This window comes from Monodelphis domestica, chromosome 3 (assembly GCF_027887165.1).
Source record: "Monodelphis domestica isolate mMonDom1 chromosome 3, mMonDom1.pri, whole genome shotgun sequence".
In the NCBI taxonomy this organism is placed as follows: Eukaryota; Metazoa; Chordata; class Mammalia; order Didelphimorphia; family Didelphidae; genus Monodelphis; species Monodelphis domestica.
The window spans coordinates 359,941,212-359,963,274 of record NC_077229.1 but is presented as its reverse complement, the minus strand read 5'-3'; the positions used below and the strand labels follow the sequence as shown (position 1 = coordinate 359,963,274).

The 22,063-nt window shown below is 37.8% G+C and overlaps 1 pseudogene; it reads right to left on the bottom strand.

The window, feature by feature from the left end:
- Nucleotides 1-7,333: 7,333 nt before the first annotated feature.
- LOC100022790 (isopentenyl-diphosphate Delta-isomerase 1-like) lies at nucleotides 7,334-9,262 on the bottom strand (annotated as a pseudogene).
- Between the last annotated feature and the right edge of the window lie 12,801 nt (nucleotides 9,263-22,063).

Genomic DNA, 22,063 nt, shown 5'->3' with positions numbered 1-22,063 from the left:
CCCATCTGGCCTCCGAACCAGAAGGCTCATTACCCCAGACCCAGACCCATGAGTGTGACCCCAGCCGGCTCATCACCCAGATCCTTGGAGCAGATCGCTCAGGACTCATTGAGACCAGCTGGTAACAGTATTGGCCAAGTGGGCGGAGGGGAGAGAGGAGAGGGAAAGGAGAAAGGGTAATTTTCCCTTAGGCTAAGCCTCCGAGTGGACGGGGTATTGACTCCACGTGGGCGGCCTGGGCTCCATATGGACTGGGGCAGGAGGAGGGATCATATCAAGAGAGAGAGAAAAGAGAGAGGAGAAGAAACAGATTTTTCAAACAGAAACTTAATAGCAATGGGCTGTTTAAAAGGATACCTTTTGACTCTTCTGGTAATTTCATTGACTTCACCTGCCTGTCAGGGACTCAGCCCAAAGATTCAACTTTGGAGGGGGAAATGGGTGGCTCAACTGACTGAGAGCCAGACATAAAGACATGCGGTCCTGGGTTGAAATCTGGCCTCAGATACTCCCCAGCTGTGTGGCCCCGAGCAGATCACTCAGACCCCATTGCTTAGCCCTTACCACTCTGGCTTTGGACAATACACATTTAAATAGATAAGAACCCAAGGAACTTTAAAGACTAAAGGCTATATTATTCTAAGGCATTTCAGACTCCAATGGTTTATAAAAATCTCTGACTATTGCATTTTTCCTGATTGTATTGTTTAAGGTTTAACTTTGTGATTTTAAGTTCATATATTACTGGATTCAATATTATGTTACACTGAAGGTTGATTGAATTTATTTTGAATGTACTGAGTTTTGACTACTGTTAAATTCTGTTTTTCCCCTATAACTGTATTGAACAAATATTATTGTAATTAAGCCCATATAAAAAAAAACAGTTTTTTCAATTTTGCCTTTGTAAAATTGTCATAGAGATAGATGGACTTCTTCAGAACTGGTATAATTGTATAACAATCTTTGGAAAATTTAATATGCTAAATACCTCAAATAATTTTAAGGGTTTTTTAAATATGATTTTTGGAATTTTTTTTAACAATCTCTGGTTATTTTTGCCTTCCCCTTCCATGAGGTAAGGCCCAGTAGCTGAAGTGAAATACATTTTATAACCCTCAACCTTCCTGCATTTCTAAATATGTGAATGGAAGTTGGGGCAGTTAATCTCAGGGCATTTGTATCCCTAAAAAGCCTCCAAGAAAAAGGAGCACCCCTTTATTTATACTCTTCAGCTCACTACTTTACTTGCACCAGAATGATATATAGATTTCTTGATTATGTTCTTAACCCAAGATGAATTTTACTTTGTTTTAAAAATATGTTTAAATACCAAGGTTGAAAGATTTGCTCTGATTGTAAAAATTGTGACAAATATCCATCAATTCATAGGTTTTTTAAAATTCCATATAGCAACTTATGTGAAATATGATAGTGTGTTTGTTTGCTATTATAATTAATTGGGCTATTGAGAATTTTGGGGATATTGATATCTACATATTTGTACTACTGTATTTTTTAAAAATGAAAAATTGTTAACCTTGTTCAATTCATTTGCCTTCTACTCACAGTGGAACATGGCCAGATATTAAGAGGAAATGGATCTCATTTTTGGTGAGAAAGCCTTGCATCTTTATTTTCTTAGCTGACACAGTGTGTCAATGATTATAAGCTATATTTTTGAATTTTCTTAAAAGCTCTTTTATTATTATATTTTTCTTGCATGTGCAATATACTTTTTCAGTTTTTTTTAATTTTTTCTCTCTTTTTTTATTTGAAGGAGATGTCACCAGTATTAAGATTTTCTTTAACCTTTTGATTTTTCAGTACTACAAGTTTAATATACATTTGCTAATGCATGCCCTAAAAAGCTAGAGACTATAAAAATGATGCCACTAATTATTTAAAAGTTATGGGACTTTGCTTAATGATTCTGTCTGATTCCAGGACAAGATATACACATAAGAGCCATTGCACAGAGCCAAAGAAAAGCCAATCCATGATGGATTGATGCACTTCTAGGCCAATACAAAGTTCTTGAACCTAGTGTGAAGACTCGAGGTTACTGTGTTTAACATGTTGTTACGACATAGGCTTTCCTTGTGTCCACACTCACTCTGAAGATACTCACAGAGGAGTATCCCCAAAACTTGGCTCCTACTTAGCTTCTATAATCTGGTCCCTTTTCTGCCTTCCATAATGTGGTACCTTTCTGTAGTCCTGGCTACTGACTGGGTAAATGCATCATTGCTTAGATCATTTTAATTGGGCCCTGATAGAAGGACCTGTTATAGATTTATTTTTCTTTACTTGGAATTTTTACACATAAGACTTTGATAGTCTATATTTTCATCCAGAAATTTTTCTTTTTTTCTTTTTTTTTTGGATTTTTCTGATATCTTTTTAATTTCTCTTGCCAATTGATTCATATACCTCATACCTCAGCCATGCAGCCTTAAGTGATTCTGTATTTGTTAATCACCCTCTTAACAGGGGGAATGTAAAAAAAATATTATTTAAATTGCAAAGTTTAAATTCCTTTTGAGAAGAATTTTAGGTAAAGAAGATGCTACCTCTCTGAATCCAGAACTGAACTGTTGGAGAAGCCACCATGAAGAAGCCTCCAGACCACAAGTTGCACAAAATTGAACTTTGGGTGTGGTTGATTGAACATTTATTTGTATGTATACTTTCATGCCAAAGGGGACTGCCCCCAACTGGCTTTTTGTCAATGTGTCTAGCAATTATTGGTTTTATTCTTTTTTTTCTCTTATCCTCAAATTATTGTAATTTTAAATTGATTATGTTTTTATGATCCTTTGGGGAAGGACTTCTTCCCAGAGGATCAAATGGGGGTATGTAAAATTGAGATTTGAACTCTGGACTTCAATCCCCACAAGCCCTTGCTCCACTTCCCCAAAATGCTTTGTAATCCCATGGAATTCTGTGGTGGGCGATATCGAGAAGGTATTTAAGATGATTACAAAGGCTTTTGAGCTCTCTTTTGGACTTCCTTTTTGGAGCAGATGCGTCTCTTCCGTGATGTGCAATTATCTGGCCTAGGCCTCTGGCCTAGGCACGTGTTTTTTTTTTCTTATTCTGTATTTTCTTTAATCTTTAACCTTTAATAAACCTCTAAAAATATAATACTCCTTGCAGAGAGAAACTAATTTCAACCTGCCTCAGTCTCTTCATATTCCTAAATTTTAATTGTTACAAAATGAGGTAGACAAAGCAATGATACATTCAAGAAAATACAAAAATAAAATTAGTATAGGCACAAAATGTTACAAAAGGCACATCAAGTCAATGTAGGTCACTAATATAGATTTTCTTTTATGAGGTAGTACATGTGTTGCCCTACAATGCAATTTGGGCCAATACAGGATTAATCAAATAATGTACAACAAAATAGTACATATCAAGCAACAAAGAATTCCAATCACAATCAATAGTCAAATAAAATCAGTGCAAGCAATTATTCACCATCAACAGAAGGTACTTGTTTTACATGGCTACAATGAAACATGAATCCCTCTCTCTAATTTTTATGGCTGTTGTTGTAGTTAGTAGGATCTGAAATGGTCCATCATAAGCAGGTTCAGTAGACCCAGTACATTTGAAATTCTTTATGTACACACTACTACCTGGATTTAAATCATGAAGGGAGAAATCAATGGGGCATGCTTCAACAGCAGCTCCAGAGTCATGGAATTCTTTCACTTTTGTTTGTAGTAGTAGTAGTAGTAGTAGTAGTCTCTCGGTAACAGGATGACAATTGTCTTTGTGCGTTTTCATCTGTGATATAGATGAGTATGCATAAAAACACTTGTGAGTGAAGGAGATTTAAGTGGAAAAGTCGATGCACAGAGACAGTCCCACTCTCTCAGCATTGGAAGCCTGGGTCCAATGGCACGAAAAGTCGTTACACCTGGAGAATTCCTCATCTGCCTTGGATGGCCATATTGTCTTTTGTGCTCCAACATGCCCTAAGCACTCCACAGTACTTTGCTACGTCGCTATCTCAGCCATTGAACCTTCTTATTGGTTTCGTCCTCTATTCAGCCGAAGCAGTCTTCACATGATGGGTGAGCAAAGACCTAGTTCACCAGGGGTCGGTGACCCGATGGCTACCCTCACAAGGTTTGGCCGGCCTGTCGAGGCCGTTGCCCGGGGTGTGCCCGCTGCCACATGCTAGCAGCTACTAGGAGCCACAGGTGAGAACTAGGTGTCAGGTGAGGGTCAGAGCCTGGAGAGCTGCCCTAGGAGGGCATGGCAAGCCCTCCATACCAAAGACCCCATAAACCCCAAAGACTTTTGTTTGTAATTATTTGTTATATGTAGCAATGGTTATATCCCCTTCCTAATAGTGAAGTATAGGCAGGGGCAAATGGTTGTGCCTGAATAGTTGGATGTCCAAATAGCATCTCAAATGGTAAGATGTGTAAATAACCTCCGGGTCTGCTTCTGAGATAAAATAGGGCCAGAAGTAGAATTTCAGGATACTTTAAATGAATCTCCCTGCCTAATTTGCCAGTCATGGTTTTAAGTTCTTTATTCATTCACTCAACTTGGCTGGATCTCTGGGGATGATATGGTGTATGAAATTTAGGAGTTATCCCCAGACATGAATAAATTTGAGATAACACCAAAATGGTAAAAAGAGTTCCTTTATTTGAATCAATATGTGCTGGCAGGCCAAAATGAGGAATAATTTCTTTCAAAAGGATTTTAGAAACAAAAGTCACTGTGGCATGACCCATAGGAAATGTTTCAAGCCACCCACTCAGTTGATTGACTATGACCAGACAAAATTTATAATGTCCAGTCTTTGGCATAGAGATAAAGGTAATTTGTAGGGGCTCAAATGGTGTGTAAGTAAGAGGACATTCACCAAAGCCTTTTCCTCGAAAGGTGTGTCGATTAAAGGCCTAGCAGGTAGGACAAGCTGTGCATGCTTTGGAGGTAATTGTAGTTATTCCAGGTGCTATTTAAAGCCTTTTAAGAGTCTACAGTGCTTTGGGTGCCAAAATGACCATGTTTATGAATAGAGTGACAAATCTGGTTAAAGAAAGCTCTAGTGAGTAAGAGTTTGACATCTGATGATACCCATACTCCATTTATATGTTTTGCTTTAAATTTATGCTTCCATTTTTCCACTTTCTTGTCATTATAAGAAAGGGAAAGATCCATATCATCAGTAATTGTGAGTGACATAATTAATTCAGGGCCTTCTAAGATTGCTAGTTTGCTGTGATATATGCTTAGTTATTTCCCCTGGAGGCAGGATCAGTGCCACTTGTATGGGCAGAACAATAAACAACAGCTATAGTTTTGGGGAGGTGGATGGCAGAAAGATCAGTAATAAGGTTTGCATTGACAAAACATTTTCCAGTTGATATTAAGAATCCCCTCTAGATTCTTAATCTAGAATCCAAAAAAGAAGTCATAGCATGGAAATGGAGTGACATATGCCAAAGGCATAGCATGAGGCTGAGTAAATTGTGACTCTTTTATCCTTTGAAATAATACAGGCATGTTTCAAATCTGTGCGTACTTCATCCAGTGTACTTAAATTTGAGGGCAAGGAAGCTGACCACAGAGTATCAAATTTAGTAGCTACTGCAGCTCTTGTATAGCACACACCATCCCTCATAAATTAAAAACCATCTGTAAATAATATTAAATCCAAATAATCCAAAGGAATGTCCAATAAATCACTATGAGGTTTATCAACAGTGGAAACTAAAGAGGAGTCAAGATGGTGGCATAGAGGCAGTGAAAGTTCAGACAGAAAACACTTCCTTAGTGATTACAAGCTAAATGCTCCTAGGGGAAGGAAAATCAAACCTAACGACAGAACAGAGCCAAGGAACCCTCCTACTGGACTCAGCTTAAAAGGTATGCTTCACAAAAGCCTGAATTCAAGAACATTCAGGTTTAAGGGGAAGGAAGAAGGAAGATCCCAGGACCCCTCCCCTACATAGAGTGCTGAGCTTCCAGTGAAAGCTGGAACCTCTGGGCAGGCAAGGGTGATAATCTGGAGGGAGCATATTGTGGGGAAAGCTGTGCCAGGGTCAGAGCATTGGAGAAGTGAAAAAAGGGCAGCCTTTTTGAAGCAGTAGAGACACTCCATATTGCCCCCCCTTCCCAATGTTTTGACCTCAGGGCACATCCAGCTCTGCAAATCAACTGGGCTTAATTTCATCAAAGCCTTCAGAGCTCAAGCTCCAACACCCCTCACTCACAGCCTGGACTGAGAGATATGCTGACTAAGATCCAAAGGTGAAGGCTGACAGAAAATCCCCAAACCAGAGATCCAACCAAAAAAAGTGAGGACCAAGAGCACAGGCAACTGTAGGGAATAAAGAAGGGGTAAATATGAGCAAACAAAAGAAAAAGAAAAAAAAGAAATTATAATCAGCAGCTTCTGTCCAGGCAATAAACAAAGAGCAATTGGAACAGAGAAGGATGAAGGAACAACAAGCATAAAAACAGAAACTCCAGTGAATTGGATAAAGGCTTTGGAAGAACTCAAAATACAATTCAAAACATAAGAGAGACTGAAGACAACTGGGAAAATAACTTAAAAAGCAAGATAAGTCATCTGGAAAAAGAAAACAGTGTCTTAAAAGTCATAATTAATCAGTTTGAAAATTAGGCAAAGAAGATGAAAGATCAGAAGGAGGATGACCAAAAAGCCAGGGATGAAATTCAGTCTTTAAACCCAGAATACAACCATTAGAAGCAAGTGAATTCACAAGTGTAACTGGGATTTCAGAAGTTGGGATTTCAGGAGAAGGGCCTTGGGAAGTATGTTCATCCAAGATTTGCAGACTATGAGAGAAGCAGTCTGGCAGTTGAGCTATTAGGAGAGGTGCTTTCCATCTCCATTTTGGGGGAAGGGATTTCCTCATTTAGAGGTTCAGAAGCAGGTATATAAGAGTAAGACATGGTTTTTGGTGGGGTAAGTATTTGCCAATTGATCCTGTAAGAATTATTTTAAATTATCCAATTGGTTTTGCATATTTTCCTTCATTTTAGCTTCAAATCTTTTCAAGGTAGCATTTCTTGTCACAGTATTTAGGAGTATTAAAATGAAATTACCTAAGAACATAAGAAATGAGAGGTATACTGAAATCTTTAATGTCCCTAATTTATCAAACATCACACAAATTTCATAGAATGTAGTATTCACTTATATATATACATATATATATATATTTTTTTAATTATTTACAATTTTGGTTTTAGTCAGTAGGCTACTGGCTAGGGGTTAAAGTCTGGGAGTGAAAACAAAAGATTTGGGTATAGTGGCCTTTTTTAAAGAGACTTTTTTTTAAAGAACGTGAAAATTCTTTTATTGATTTTATTTATACATTGTTTAGTAAAATAAGTCCATCATAAGTCATGCTGTATACAGATTATCAGGACAAAAAAATCAATATTATCATATAGAAAATATAAATAAATACATGTTCAAGTTTAAGGACATACGATTCTCTCAACTACTTCCCATTTTACCTGTGTACCTTAGGTTTAAGAAACAAATTTTAAATATTCTCTTCTTCTTTTGTTAGATCTTTTATTGTTAACTAAATCTACCCAGATGAGTCAGAAGGTGAAGTTTAAAACTGCATATTATTACCTCAATAACCTATTATTGACTTGGTTCAGGATGGCTCACAGAATGTCTTGCTATACACTATCTTAAAAGAGTCATTCTCTTCTACAGTCAAATCATGCTCTTCATATTGTTGGTTCTACATTCCTCGTTTTTGAGTGGCTATAGTCATTGTGATTTTAAAATTTTTTTTGCTATTTATTTCTCCCTAGAACAGTGCTGTTTGAGTTCAAGTATTTATACAGAGTAGTGCTACAACCTAAAACTACTTCCTCACCACCGTTTTCCTTAAAGACCCACTTCCAGATTGACTAACCTCCATTTTCCCTTGGAATAGAGGTAAAGAAACTAAACCTGAAACATCACCAATTTCCTCAGAATCTTCTATTACAGTTCAATAGTTACAATAAAATTATTTCAATGTTTCAAAATAGCCAACTAGATAAAAAAGGTAATCAATATTTTACTCGGAAGTAAATATAGTCGTCCTTTAGAGAAATACTTTTTATCTGAACCATAATAGAAACTTAGATACTGAAAAAGTCTGTCCCAATCATAATAAAACTTAATTTGTGCAAATTTGCAACAGAGAGATTTTTCAGGCACACATTAAAATAAGTTAACATTTTGAGTGTGTCTGCAGGTATGTGTGGTTGTTTTATTTTAAATAAAAAAAATTTCCACATGTATACACCTTTTGGACATGTGTACACATAAGGCATACAATTTACAGTCACCTAACCAGTGGTCTTTTTTATATATTCAAATAATTTATCATCTGCAGTGGTCCTTTTAAAAGAGAACAAGGTAATTTTAAAATGACTTTAATGTGGACTTTTCTAGACCCACATTTTTACATTCTATGAATTTTCTCATGTTCAACAAATCGATTCAAATGATTCAAGTTATCCCACCAGTTAAAAAGAAAAGTCTCAGCAATGATTTTGAACCATGGTGTAATTTTAATTTCCCCATTAGCTGCTTTTTCCAGGAGTTCTTCTAGTTCCTTTTTGGTGACATAACAATAGCTTTTGATCTCATTAGGATCTGGATCAAACATTACATTCTTCCTCACAAACAAGATATAATCAATTTCATGTTCTCCCCAAATCCCATCAGATTGTGCTTTGTACTGGATTCGTGTTAAATAGGAAATATCTTATGGAGGAACCTGTTCCATGAGGATCCCTAGTTCAGCCTTTAAACATCTCTCAGCTGCCTGCCTTACTCCTATGGCATTATTTTCTTCCAATTCGACTGGAGTGCTTAGTGGATGGCTACAACAAGTGTTTGTAAAACAACCTGGAAAAGTAATTTTAGCATCTGATCTCTGCTGCAGTAATATTTTGTTTTCTGTATTAAATAAAAAGATGCTAAAAGCTCGATGTAATAACCCTTTGTCAATGTTTTCATTCAGGTGGCAATTCTTTTTGGTCTCTGCACCGATCTTAATGTCATTTTCATCAATAAGAATACACATCTCTGCCAGGAGCTGAACTTGCTGCTCATCCAGATCATCCGTGTTGATTTTGGGCATTGTTGCAATATGTTTAATCCTTCCCAAGAAGCCCACACTCCCGCTGAAGTTTCAGTGCTGCAGCTCAGATCCGCAGACTGAGCCGCTGAACCAGGAGCCTGAGATCTAAAGAGACTTTTATTCCAATCAAGTCCCCTAGGCCAAAAGGAGACAGAAAGCAAAGACTTTTGCCTGAGGCTAAGGCTATGTTTTTTTTTTGATTTGGGAGGGGTCAAAAGCCTCCTCTATTTCCCTTTCATTGAGCAAAGCCTCTAATTTACCTAGCTGGCCTCACCAGGTTTTTACTTCTCACTTAATTAAAAACAAAACAAAACAAAACAAAACAAAACAAAACAAAAAAACCTAGACACCTGAGGAACAGGACAAGACCAAAATTTCCTCCAGGTTTTTCTATCACTAGTTAAGAGTAATCTAGGCAGTATTGTCAGTGATGGTTGCCTAATTGGGTTGTTTGTTCCCTAAGGGAAGGGAGATTCAGAAACAGCTTCCCTGGCTAAGGCCACTTAAGGTCCTGTCATTTTTAGGTTAAAAAAAAAAACAGCTGTGTTCAATTCAAATGAAGGAGAAAAGAGAAAAAATATGTTTTATACTCACCTGATCTTGCATCTGTGTTTTGAACAGCTGAGTTAGATGCTTAAAAGATTGACTTGAGGAAGTAATAAGGAGAGAAAGGAAAGGAAGGTTTCACAGAAATTTGAGGGTCCTTATCACAACCTTCATGGATTAACCAGACTGTTAGGGGATTGAGACTGAATATAAAATTTAGTTGGTCACCAAGGATTAATTCAAAATACCAATAAAAATACTCAAGTCAGTTTGGGAATTTTATGGTGGTATAATTAACATGGAGGGAAGGAAATAATAAGAAGAGAGAGGGAAAAGGGTATAAGATATCTCTGGCCTAGCCTAAGCAAAGGGAGGTTCAGAGAACTGAGGCATGAGGCCTCCTCAGAAGACTAAAACTAACTTGGCTTACTATGAGGATAGTGTTTTTGGAAAGGTAACAGAAAAAGGAAATCAGCCTAAACTCTGAGAGAGCTCAGGGAAGATGCCTGATCTGAACCATGCTACTGAGCTTCTCCCAGTCACCGCATCAAGGATGTTCATTGCCAAACCTGGACAATAGCTGAAGCCATGCCAAGATGCCCCACCCCAATGACTAACAAGATAGAGAGACACATCTAGAAAAGAGGTTGGAGAGAGGAAGTGACATGAAATATATAGACCATGTTTTTACATCACTTCCTGCATCTCACATGTACCAATGGTAGCTTAAGCTTGACTTAGGACAGTACAGGGGGTCTGTGAGTTGTTTATTATTTGTCACTTTGCTAGCACATCTCTGTCATAGGCCATCCTAATCAATGCTTAATCCTCAAGTAGGGATGTATACATTCCTGATTGCTAGGCTAAGCAGGGTGAAATAAATCTAAAATTCACACAAGGCAGCAGAAAACTATACAACAAAATCAAAAGAATGAAAAAATTGAGGAAAATATGAAGCATCTCATTCACAAAACAGAAGATTTAGAAAATCATTCCTGGAGAGACAACTTAAGTCTCATTGGTTGACTGGAAGACGATGACAAAAGAAAAACCTGGACATCATACTACAGGAAAATTATCCAAGAAAACTGCCCCAATATTCTAGAACAAGATGGAAAAGTGGAGATTGAAAGAATCCACAGATCAGCTCCTGTACTTAATCCCCAATTGACAACACCCAGGAATGTTATATCTAAATTCAAGAACTATCAGACCAAGGAAAAATATTACAAGCTGCTAAGAAGAGTCATTCAGGTACCATGGAACTACAGTGAGGATAACACAGGATATGGCTGCATCTACACAGAAGGACCAAAAGACATGGAATATGATATTCCAGAAAGCAAGGGAAAGGTCTACAACCAAGAATCAACTACCCAGCAAAACCAACTATATTCTTACAGGGGAAATTATGGTCATTAAACAAAATAGAAGAATTCCAATTCCATTTGTAAAGAAAAGAGCAGACCTAAACAGAAAATTTGATGCCCAAATACAGAACTCAAGAGGATCATCAAAAGGTAATTAAGAAAGAGGGAAAAAAGAAAAACAAAACAAAAAACACTTTTTTAAGAGACCCAATAAGTTAAAATGATATGTATTGTTATAAGAGAAGAGGTGATTGGTAACTCTTAAAAATTGTTATCATCTGGGTAGCTAGAAGAATTATACTTAAAGGGAACAGTGACAATCTGTATAGGATGAAATACTAAGATATTAATGTATATATAGATAGATATACATATGTATTTATGCATCTATATGCATGTATATATATATATATACAACTAGAGTTAAAAAGAAATTAATACTAAAAGAAATGGGAAAAGAAACAAAATGGGGTAAATTTATATGTCACAAAGAAACACATGGGGGGAGGGGAGACATCAATACATTGGAAGGGTATAAAGATGTTGGAGATAGGAAATACTCAATTCTTATGTGCATTGAAATTGACTCAAAGAGGGAAGAACAATCAAATACATTGGAGCAGAGACTTGATGTGACTAATAGTTAGGTTCTTGTAAAGGAGCTAGCACCATTGATTGATCATCATGCCCTTTGTTTTGTTTATCAATCTTATCCTCCAAAAATTTAATTTGTTTTCTCAAGGTTTCTATAACATTATTAGCCTCTTCCTGTTTTTCCTCTTGGAAGCAGTGTTTCTCAACTCTTCAAAGTCCAGTTGAAGCCACTGTGGGCAATGCAACTTAAAATAATCTTAGACCACCCTGCAAGAGTTGTTGACAAAATGTCTCTTTATTTGCTTAATATCTTTACCTTTAGAAATATCAAGGTCTAGTTATTGACCCCCAGGCTCAATGTGTTTATCCATTAAATATGAGGGTGTCTCATTATTTGAGTATCTAAGCCTTTCATATTTTGACCATCCTTCCATATCTTCAGAGCATTCTTGCATAGCTATTATAATGGCATCCCTACAGCAATTTAATTGCAACTGGTCCACAGTACTGTTATAATCCCATGCAGAATCCTGAGCTCACCAGTATGGTGCACTACTCCCCTGGAGCTTGTTAACATGAGAGATGATTTTATTTTTCTCATGTTATTTTAGAAAAGCATCGAGCAAATTCTCAACATCCTTATAGGATGGGTCATATTGATAAAAAGTATCAGCCATCTTCTTGGTCACAACCAAAGGTTCACATTCAAATGTAGGTATATTATGTTTCAGTTCTCTAATTTCTTCAGGAGTAAAAGGAATATGATGTCTTAGGGTTGCCACATCCCCATTGTGTCCTATTTGGGGCACTTTCCTTAAGGGCAAAATGAATTCATAGTAGTCATCTGATGTCTGTGAGTCCTTATAACTTGACTGTGGGGATGCCAAAGCAACATGGGTAGGATCAAGTATGGTAGCAGAATAATGAGATTTCTTTAGGGTTGGGGCTGGTTGTGGGGTGGGATAAAGAACAGGAGAGGATGGGGGCTTAGAAAAAGAATCATGGGAGGTAAGTTCAGTCAGGAGTTGCAGAACATGAGAGAGATGTTGCAGAGTATGAGAGAAAGGTCTATACCTGATGTATACAAGAAGGATGTCACATCTCCATTTTGGGAGAAAAAGGATCATCCTCTATTTGTGGTTCAAGAACAGGATCATAAAATTCAGACTTGTTTTGGATGGGATCAGTATTTTTCATTAGGTCATGTAAGTTTTTGAAATTTTTTGATTGAATTTTCATGTCAGCCTGCATTTCTGCTTTAATCTCTCGTTTAGAGGCATCTTTTTTTTTTAGAGTGAAGATCAGAAAAATGAAATGTCCTAGGAATACAAGGAGAAGGAGGGATTTAGACTTTTATGCACTTCTAATTGGGTAAAAAGCAAAAGGCTTTCAAGAATGGTAGCATTTATGCTGCTTAGAATCTTGATCAAAAAAGGAAAAAATATATTTTATTGATTTATTATTATTATTATTATTATTATTATAAGGGGTGGGGGTAAGGGTGAAGGTATTTAGCTTATTTTATTTTATTTTTTTATGATTTTATAGGATTTTTATTTTTTAAAAAGGGAAAAAATTTGAATTATTTATTTATTGCTGCCATCTAGTGGCAGCAAACACCCACTGTAGCTAAGCAGGAAAAGGAAGAAAAAAATAATAAAAGAGAAGTGAGAAAAAAGGAAGAAAAGAAAGAAGGAAAAAAATCAGTGCTCAATATTGACCTCTAGTGGCCAAGAGACAGCACTACAACTGGGAGGGGTGAGGGGCATGGTTAGGGGTGGTTTTCAGGGTAAGGGGTATGTTTAGGTACTTCCAGAAACCAAAATGGGGGATATAACTACAAAATCCGATAGAGACCAAGAGATGGACGTAAGGCAAATTTGGTAAATTAAGAAGGGGTAGGAGTTAAACTGGGGTGGATAAAAGAGGGCTAGGACCCTCCCAGCCAAGGCAAAGAGCCTGGTGGAGCATATGGGGCAATCAGGTGTCCAGCAGGGAAAGGAGCTTCCCTTCTGTGTTGGCTGAGAAAGTGAAGTTTATACTCACCAGCTTTAACAGGGATCAGAACCGCGGAAGCAGCAATGGCAGCAGCAATGTGGGGGTGGAGGCCAGGCTAGAACCCAACAGTGGCTTTGGGCCTCAGGTAAGAGAAGCCAAGCAAGGTGTGACTAGGTTTCAGCAGCTGCAGCCTGCAGGAGCAGCATCAGGGTGGCCCAGGGTGCCTCGGCTGAGGTAATGATTTGAGGCAGCATGGGAAGAGTGGGTCTGCTGTTTAGCCAGGCTTTGGCCAAGCTGTGGGCAGGAATGGTCAATCAGGCTGATCAGCTTCTCTCTAGGGTGTGGGCAGGGAGCTACTTCTCCACCAAGTTCCTCTAAATTAAGACAGCTGGGCCAGTTGGAGTGTGGCAAGCCATTCAGGGCAGCTTCCAGAGGCTTGGAAGTCAGTATGATAGCTATAGCAATGAGCCTCAGCTGGGTGGCTGGAGAGGGGGTTTGAAAACTCCTAGCAGAAAAGCAGCTTTGGTTGCAAACCAGTAGCAGTTTTAAACCTCCAGGTTGCTCAGCTATAACCGGGCTGCTGGCTTTAAAGAAAAGGAAAAAGAAAAGCTGAGTTCTAGAATTCCTTTGTGGTCTCCAAAAATGTAAAGATTAAAATTAATATACAGTACTCCAAGTATTAGTTTAATACTATTTATTAAATTAAAAAAGAACAACTCCAATAAGCACCAGAAAGGCTCCCTCCTTCTCGCTAGTACCCAGCCCTGAGAGAGAGCGCCATGGGAGGAAACAGAAACTCCAAAACTACCTCCACATAAGGAGACTCAGAAACAGGCAAAGGAAAAGGGGATTGTGGGAAATGTAATCTCTAGGGTTCAGGATTCAATATCAATATCCTTGGATGAAAAGGATAACTTTCTCTCTCTCTCTCTCTCTCTCTCTCTCTCTCTCTCTCTCTCACACACACACACACACACACACACACACACACACACACACACACACACACACACCACAGACTTGGGTTTTAGAAGAAAGTAAGAAAATCCTGTTGTATCTTAGTTTTTTTTTTCCCTTTGAATACTTTGTAAAACACTAGGAAGAGTTACCACTTACTACTGATACATTTGATTTGAAGAAGACTAAGAAGATACTGTCTGTGCTTTGAACTCTGAGATTCTCTTCAGTTACAACTCAGCTTCATTGAGGCTAAGCCATTTTTGACCTCACTAATTTTAATAACTAGAAGACAACTTTAAGACAATGATATGTGAACTTATATAAGTATTTAGCTTATTTTAGATATGTTTTTTTGAGAATTTTAGTCAGTATAGTCAGTAAAAGAATAGATTGGGTGAATTACAAAGATCAGAAAAATTTCATTTTGCAAATAAAGAGGAATGGATGGTTATTTAATTCCGTTAGTGCTAAGGTATCCTTATTGTATAATCCTTATATTTAAAATTTTATTTATATAAATAAAATACTTATATTTTTCAGACAAGACTCTCCAAGACAGTTTGTACACTGATCCCAGTGAAGGAAAGTTCAAATTTGAGCTTTCCTTTAAGGAGGAGAATTGGGATACTTTGTAGATTTCAGGCAAAGTATCCAGTGTACTTCCCTGCATTTTTATAGAATGTGGCGAGTTTCACAAAGAAAACACAGCCTACAATTTTTATTTTTGCAGACTAACTGCCATTATCTGGTCAGTTAGAATCTTCCTAACAGAATGGGATCCATATGATAGCTTGCCCTCTGAGCTACACAGAACTGCAGTTCCAGTGAACAAAACAGCAGGGGGTGCTGTTTTGTCATAGTAACGAAGCTTCCCAGCTGCAAGTTTCTTAGCCAGCTAATTTAAAGCACAGGCATTGTGTTGTTCTAAGCCTTGTTAGGAGATACAGTAAAGATGTGGCAAGTTATTTGGCAACTATACTTTATACCAACCTTCTTTGATAACATTTTTGATATCAACAATTTGATAACAATGCCTGAATATATATACAATATAATCGGATATGGGTTTCTGATACTCATACTGTCCCTGACAGTGCAACAAGTTATCTCATATTCTCTCTTAATTTTTTTTATTCTAGCCTGTTTCTGTGATAGAGGCTGGCACTAGAGAAAAAGTGCCAGACAGAAGAGTATATGAAATTGGTCACCTCGGTGGGGGAGGGGCCCCAAGAAGTGAATTTTCCTGAGGAGAGAAGACTCTGGTGAGGAAAGCAGTGAGGGTCTTTCACTGAGACGTCACAGAGAGAAGGTGGATGAATACTGTCTCCTGAGAGTTACCCATTTTTCCTGCTGGTGACTGGAAATCTTTCCCCCCAACACTTCCTAAATGAAGGGAATTTCTGAAGAGAAACCTGAGCAGACTTTACCTCAGCTCCTGTTGCCCAGGGGTGAGTCAACCTGACCGTCTCTCATGGGGCTCAGGCTGCCAAGGCCTGAGTTCCCCCCAAACTTGAGGAGGGAGGAAAAGGGTTTAGATTGAGACAGGAACCCCCTTTCCACACTTTCCTTTTCCCATTCTTTCCTGCCCATTATTCCTTTTGTATTACCTGAGTGTGTTAACATTAAAATTTATCTATAACCCAAGCTGAGTATGAGTGAACAGGATCAAGGGAAGACCTTTTTGGTCTTGAGTAGTGGAGGGGGATCAAGAGGGACAAGAGTGTATTGGGGAGAGCAGCTTTAGCTTAGGAGGGAAGGCAGAAGGGGGAAGATCTTCAAATCTCCTCTCCTCTCTCTGAGACAACCCATTGCATCTGCTATCTCCCTTGAACCTCGCTTTGTGGAGTAGTGGTGTTCTCCTCTCCTTCCCCCTCTCCATACCTCAGGGTACAAGCTTCCCTTTGGGGGTACATTCATTTCCATTCTTCTCTTTCTTATTTTTTAAAACAGATTGGCACCCCAGATTTATAAGGACTCCATTTATTTTTTTAAAAATTATAAACTTTAGACTATCACCAACTGCCATCAGCTTTCATTTGTCAATTACAACCCCTGAGGCTACAGCCTTGGTCACTGACTCTGCCTAGCAGTTTCCACACAGTATCAAAAACATCTTGATTCCTTGTGTGTGTGTGTGCGGACAAGTCAGTTATCAACTGTCACTCTGGTCAGTTACAAAACTGAGAGAGTGTCTATTGTAAAAAGGAGGCTGTACTAGAGCTGTCAGCTTATAGGATCTATCCATCTTGGATCCTATCTATCTAGAAGCAAAGCTTGTGGGAACAATAATCATTTTCTAACTGTTAACTCCTGACAGTTAGAGCCTAGAAAACATCTAATGGGGAACATGTTACAACTAATACTTTGGTTGACTGTGCTAGGAATAATTTCCATTTATTGGGGCTACTGTATCATTTATAATACATTGGCAGGGATGATAGACAATGTTCTAGAGACATTAACCAATATGACTATGGGATGGACACAGTTGCCTATGAATTATCTAGATGTAAATTACCTCTGGCAAATCATACCCCAAGTCTATTTTGTGTTCATAGCAGTGACTAACATCTTAAAAAATATCAAAGCTGTTGTCAACCTGATCTTCCGAAAGAAAACTGTACATGCTCTAGTCATTGATAAAGGATTAGAGATATTGTTTGGTCACATCTCTCTTATAACTGAGATGTACCAGGATTATATTCAGAGAAAAAAAAGCATGGGGAAGGGAATCAACAAGGAGACTGGGGACATGACGAGACAGACTAATAAGGATGATGTAGTTACTAATACTAATATTGGGACACCATTAGGTGCAGAAGTGGGAAATGACTTTGCCAATAACATACAGGCACCAATTAATGCATCTGCTAACAATCTTGCAAATTCATCAAAAGCTCAAAAGATTTTGCCTTTGCGTGATATAGCTAAGGTCACTGATAACTTTGGCATTTTACATGCAAAGGTTAATAAGTCATTCACCACCCATGACTTAGAGTCTTTACGTAACCATATGCCTAAATTTTTATTAGAGCTGCATCTTGCAACTAAATAACTGAAAAGAGCATTTTGCCTATATGAACCAGATTTTGAGGATGTAGAAATTATTTTATCTGAACTTTTTACACCCCAGGAACATAAGAATTTTATTGAGCAATCTAGAAAAGATTCCTCACTCATGAGCTGGCCAGAAGTTTTTGAGGATCTGGATTTTTCTAATCCAAGATCAATGGCTTATCTAAGAAAATGTCGTGAGGATCTCTTGCAGGGAATGAAGCAATGGTCAGAAAGACTCAATGCATGGCGAAAATTTGACAGATTATTCCAAGAAAAAAATGAATACCCAAGTACATTTATTGATCACCTTATTGAAAAAACTGAGGGACTGTTAGGTTTTAGCCCTGATTCAAAAGAAGCAGAAGTACACATGAGGAGGCAATTTCTCAAGGACTGTGATAAGCACTTGAGGGATTTCTTCAAGAACTCTTGCCCTAAGTTTTACACCATCTCACTTAATGAACTTAGAGACACTGTTACCTATCTTCATGATAACAAAGTAGATCAAGAAAGGGAAAAGAATGATCTAAAGAAAAAGCTCTAAGAGACCTCTGAAATGTTAAGGCAGAAAGAATTAGAGGAGGCTAAGAAACTGGCTACAATTAAGACATTTAACAGACAAACCCCACAGTATAGACAGACACCCCAAAGTAAACAGAGGGTGCAAAAATATACCAGGACTTGGTTTTTGTGTTCTGGTCAAGGACACATAGTAAGAAACTGCCCAGTGAAACATCACTATGAACAGGGCCAAATTAAGAGATGGCAAAGGTGCATATTATCAGGGAAATGTATATAATAACAAAAATTATGGGAGACAGGACTCTAATAGCAAGCAGTGTTGCTCTCATTGCAGACTTAGAGAACAGGAGGCCCCAGACCTAGAATCCATGGAAGCAGCAATAGCTTCTGGAGCAAAACCCCATTATTCAGAATTTGTATCAAGGAATAAGCATTATACTGCATGATGCCAGGCTCTAGCATCATCTAGTAAAAAAGAGACAAATTTGGAGGGTACCCCAGGAAGGAAACATGAGGATATAAGCATAAAGGGAAAAAAAGGGAGACGGTAAAAAGGAAAAAGAAAACTTTAAAATTTTGGTGGTAGAGAAACAGATAGTTGAGCAAGATGCCAAGGGAAGCAACTTAAGTACAAAACAAAAGCTATCATTGAGATGGAGAGTGAAATTGCACAGATAATAGCAGACATGAAATATGACATTTATGGTTCACAATATATAGGTACACAAAACTGCATAGAGAAAAGCAAGGAACAGATTAAATCCTTTTTGGAAATTTTTTTATCTTGCAGAATGGGTCTAGGCAGTGGAAAATCAAATGGGGAGAGCAAATCTTTCAAACAGCAACTTAAATATGCAGACCATTCTGACAAGATAGCTAAACGAGATATTGTTGCAAGAGACTTCGGAGCTGAAAAAAATTATACATCTAACAGGAGAAAGAAAGGAAAATGAGGGGAGAACTAACTTAAATCCAAAAGCCAAATATTTTTACCCACAAAATTCTATAACACTCAAAGGTACCAGTCCTGGGGAAGGGTTTAGAACAGATCAATACCAAATTTCCAATGACTGTCTATTCCCTGAACCAGAGGCTGCAAAACAATGTAAGGGAGTGGGAACAGAAGAGTCTTTGATAGTGAACCCTCATCCAAGCAAATCTCAAACTAAAATTAATAGAAACACAAACTTTTCCTCCGAGCAAGCTGTTTGCTCACAGACAGCAATGGTCCGAAGTGATACAGAGCTAGTAAGAGAGGATTGAATAAGGGTGCAATAACTAAAGAGGTTATGGTAAATTGCACTATAACATCTACAAAACCTGACACCTCTATTTGTTATACAAGTGCATTACAAACCTTGGGGCAAGAAAGTAAAGATGATAATAGGAAATCTGTGTATGTAAACACCATAATAACTAATTTATAAGAAACTCCAGAACCATATCTTGGGACAGAAGTGGGAGAACAAAAGCACAAAACTCTCACTGATATAGGGACAAGTAGATCTGTATTGAAGTCATTCCCAGAAGATACCACCATAGAGGGAATGGTTTCTATGTCAATAGATTCACAAGAGGGAGTAGATACACAAGAACCTGATATAAAAGTTATGGTAGAACCTGTGCACTCCAGTAACATAATAGCAGAACTTAATATACATACATACATATATACATACATACATATATACATATATACATATATATATATATATATATATATATAGTCTCTTGGTAACTGAGGATGATGATTGTCTTTGTGAGCTTTCATCTGTGATGTAGATGAGTGTGCACAAAAACACTTGTTTATGAAGGGGATTTAAGTGGAAAAGTCAATGGACAGAGACAGTCCCACTCTCTTCGCGTTGGAAGCCTGGGTCCAGTGGCACGAAAAGTCATTACACCTGGAGACTTCCTCAGCTAAATTGGATGGCCATGTTGTCTTTTGTGCTCCAAAACTCCCTGAGCACTCCACAGTGCTTTGCTGCGTCGCCCTCTCAGCCATTGAACCTTCTTATTGGTTTCTTCCATCTGTTCAGCCAAAGCAGTTTTCACATGCTGGGTGAGCAAAGCCCTGGTTCACCAGGGGTCTATGACCCGATGGCTACTCTCATAATGAGGTTTAGCCGGCCTGTTGAAGCTGTTGCCTGGGATGTGGCTGCTGCCACATGCTAGCAGCTACTAGGAGCCACAAGTGAGAGCTAGGTGCAGAACTTCAGGAATCAAATTTGTTACCACAGAACTCAGAATTAGAGCATATTACTGGTCAACAGATAGAAAAAGAATTGGGAAATACAGAAATCACTGAAATAGTGTCAGACCAAGACACAAAACCTGGGTTAACAACACCTGACACAGAATTACAACAAGTCACTGAACAAAAGCTAATGAAAGACGTAGAGAGTACAGAAATCAGTGACCAGGAGTCAGACTCAGACCCAAATGATATAGTACCAAATGGTACAATAATAGTTGAACAAAACAGTGATGAAGAACAGGAGCCTTATGAGTACATTAAGCTTTATGATAAAGTTCATAAAGATTTCGATGAATGGGACACAAATTGTCATAGTGAACACCTGAATTAAGAACAAACAAGCTTTTCTGATTCTGATTCTGATTCTGATTCAGCAATTGAAAACATAGGAAACTCATTATCAGTACAGGAAATACTGTATATTACATGATTCAATAGTTTTGAAGAATTTTGTAAGAAATATAACTTAGGGGACAGTGACACTGAATTGGAAGTAATATGATAGAGAACTTGGTACCAGGACTGGTTTGAATTCTATAGGGTAGCAAACAACACAAAACCTTATAAGAACCCAGACTTGTACTAGGCATAAGATCTGACACATGATCCACAAAGAAACCTTATTCAAATTAGGAAAACCCCTAAGCCTATAATAACAATCCCTGATTGAAAAAAAATGAGACAAATCCATGAACCCCAGTATATGTAGATGAGGAATATCTAAGATGTTATTGGAGCATCTTACCCAACAAAAATTATTGCATGAAACCTAAATAGAATAATGCTTAAGACAGATAGTACAAATTTGGGTTAGTTAGATTAGGGAGGATTAGTGTAGCCTGTGAAACACAGGAGAAGCAGTTCCTTGAGGAACCTGGGAGTTTATTGGGGTGGATTTAGAATCCCTTAGAATTATTAAACTTATATACGAATTTCAATCTCAAAATATCATTAATCTATATAATCAGTCACACAGGAATAGAATAATTGCCTTACAATCACACATTATGAAAGTTATCTACTTTCATTACATTAAAAAAATCTCACTTGCACTCATGAGGATGGCACAAACATCCAATATAAAGTTTCACTCACATGCATCAAAATATTCACTCTTATATGCATGCACATGTTAATCTTACACACAAGCATGATCCTGTAGTTACGGATACCTGAGATCATCTTTCAAGGTGAGATGACAGGCAAGCATGTATCCTGTAAAGAAGGCACCCTGATCTGTTACAAACTTCAATCAATACCAAAGGATGGAAGACACACAGACAATGGGAAAGAATTTTGAATCAAAGACATTATGGATAATGAACTTCAGTGTAAACCTCAAAATTTCTCAGACTTATGAATGTTAGGGGTTTCCCCCATTGGGGAATCTTCTACTTAAAAAAATTCCCTAGCAGATGGTGAGAACTCTACTTGAGTGTGGGAGCTCCTAGCTTGGGAATATCCCTACTCCACCATACTTAGGACTGCTTTAGTACAGAGAGCTCCTTGAGAACAATGAAAAGTACTTTGATCCATGCTAATGGAAGGGACAGGAAGTTCTTTGAGTCATGACTGTTTTAGAATTGATACAATGGGAT